Consider the following 2749-nt stretch of genomic DNA (forward strand, 5'->3'; position numbering starts at 1 on the left):
TGAGGTGATCGTATAAAACAATATATATATATATATATATATATAATCAGAAACTGGAGAAAACCTCAGATCAACAAACAAATCAATTGGACCACATCTAAAGCTTATTATTTAATACAAGACATGACATAACATCTATGTTACATAACAATTCTTATAGTTGTTTCCGCTTCTGATGCCAATCAGTGCCTACAAAGAATTGCGAAAATAATATATTTTCATAGGACATTCGAACTAGAACACAGAACTTCATCAGAGTTAATACAAAAAAGCGTCCAAAATAAACAAAAGGAAGAATTAAGGATGTAATTTACCAAAATTAGATAAAACGTAGACTAGCCACACATCAGCATTCTTTTAGAAATAGAAACAGAATTAACTTGACTGGATTAAGTAAGTATATTTGGGAACTCAAAGATAGTGATATTAGCTTCACATCAGAAAGGGAGATCCTTGCTACTGCACTTTCGTATAGTGAAAAAAAATAGGAAATGTTATCTTTGCATTAATGAAATTTTTTTCATTCTAACAGCACGAAAGACATTATTGAACCTGAGAGAGGAAAGAATTTGTAGCTTACCTGCATAAAGGTAAGTCCACTTTCAATAAATATAAATAACATTAGAAACCCTTATAACATAAAAATAGTAGCCCTTAATAGTAACATGAATGATATACATTTTACTCCTTAATTAAAGTTAGTTTGTTAGTTAATACCGGGGCTCTTGTAGGTATTCATTTAAATACCCACTCCTTTTACTCAAATTCTGAGTTTAGGTCTTAACCCCCACCCATGTCAACCACCTACATCTTATACCAATTAAGCCTTTCCTCCTTAATATTACCTACTAACCCCTTGTAATAATGCCAGGTATTTCATTCGTGAACTTATTTAGGAACACAGAGGACTTTTGTATTCTACCACAATGTTATAACCCCTAATAACTACTTCAAATTCTAATTTTTAACTTTATCTATCTATCTATTTTGTTTTATTTTATCCTCTAATACTTTTTATACCATGGATGTATTTGTTGGCACTTGCTGTAATTTGGACTTAATTCTCTACTAACTTAATGTTCTTCCTCCACTTAAAATAGACCGTAATAGCCCTACACACTTAGGAAGAACATTATCCCCTGTAAGATTTATTTTTATTGAACTCAATGTTTAATCTTCCTCCACCATATATAGTATGGGTTTGCACTTGTTATCATGGTAGTTGTACTTACCAGGAGATATTTGTAAAATTTGGGTTTACTATGTAGGATTGAAAGTGTTATCTGTTGGTGGAAATAGTATGTCTGCACCCACTTAGGGTCAATATAATTTTTGAATTATTAAATTTAATGATGTGAACAATCTAAATTTTAGGGTAATATAATGCATATTAAGTAAACTGTTTGAACATGAAAACTATATTCATGGTACTAATTTGTTAGTGGACCTAGTATAACTGCACCCATGTAAGGGTCAGTATAATTTTTAAATTATCAAATCTAATGATATGAACTTTAAGGATAATGTAATGTTTATTAAGTATATTTAGTAAACTGTTTGAACATGAGAATTATATTCATGATACTAATTAACACACGATTTGGTCTTAAATCTTAATCACTTCAATGTTAGTGGTTTTGTGTTTTTGCCTTGTCGTGTACCTTTAAGGTGGAATTTTCTTAGGTACATGTACACATTTAATTGTTTTTCTATTATTACCATCACTGAAATTCTATTTGCTATCTAGGATGTAAAATCCAACATTATTTTGGCAGTTTTTTTATATATTATGTAATATCTGTGCTAGTTGTCTCCCCTTAACTATAAGTTTTCATTTGACCGTATTCATCTGTTCATCTTATTGATGTTACGTTGGGAAGCTGCAGAAAGATATAAGCGGTCTCCTACCACTTATATCATAATCTTCTCCCCCGCATCCTTGACTTATTTACTTTTTCTTTTTACATATCCATTGAAATGGTTTTAACTTTTGGCCTCGGTTCAAATATAATTGACCAACTGTAGAGATCGCTGGACTTAGACCTGTCCTATTGCAGACAACAGGTGGTGTCCTCTGTAATATTTCTGCAAGTACCCTATGATAAAAGCCCTACGGTAGTGTTTGGATAAATATTAACTTGAGTTATTTACGTTAGCATAGGTAATGCCCTTTTATAGACATGTTAGTAATTTTCTTGTATAATATTTCTTTTTGCTAATTTCTTTTCACAACTTTTAGAACATCTTGGTTCCCCCTTTATATTGAAATAACCCGAAAATTTTTTTCCCTAGACCATTGCTAGATCACTCTTTTACCTATGGACTTCGAAGCCCTATGATGGAAGATTGTATGTTTTTAATATATTGGGCTTCCAGACTTCTTTTCTAGTCCATGTTTTCTTTCCTATTCCCTCTTCCTTTTGTTTATTTTGGACGCTTTTGTATTAACTCTGATGAAGCCCCATGTTCTAGTTCGAATGTCCTCTGAAGATGAAAATAGTAAGAATTGTTATGTGACATAAATGTTATGTCATCTTTTGTATTGAATAATAAGCTTTAGATGTGGTCCAATTGATTTGTTTGTTGATCTGAGGTTTTCTCCATTTTCTGATTATTTATATTTGGTTCTTGATAAACTGTTATTTATTCTGTTGTTACCTGTTCTTTATGAGCATAGTGTACCTGCATACCCATGCCCAGAGATAACACAGGTAACTGATGCCAATAGTATATATGGATATTTTATCCC

The 2749-nt window shown here is 31.5% G+C and overlaps 1 long non-coding RNA gene across 1 annotated transcript in view; it reads left to right on the top strand.

Moving 5' to 3' along the window:
- Window positions 1–145: 145 nt before the first annotated feature.
- Window positions 146–2749, top strand: part of LOC128248906 (uncharacterized) — a 13785-nt gene continuing 11181 nt past the window's right edge. Inside the window, exon 1 of the long non-coding RNA XR_008265059.1 lies at window positions 146–590. This is a non-coding gene — a long non-coding RNA (uncharacterized LOC128248906). The remainder of the gene's footprint in view (window positions 591–2749) is intronic.

The sequence above is a fragment of the Octopus bimaculoides genome, chromosome 10, assembly GCF_001194135.2.
Source record: "Octopus bimaculoides isolate UCB-OBI-ISO-001 chromosome 10, ASM119413v2, whole genome shotgun sequence".
In the NCBI taxonomy this organism is placed as follows: Eukaryota; Metazoa; Mollusca; class Cephalopoda; order Octopoda; family Octopodidae; genus Octopus; species Octopus bimaculoides.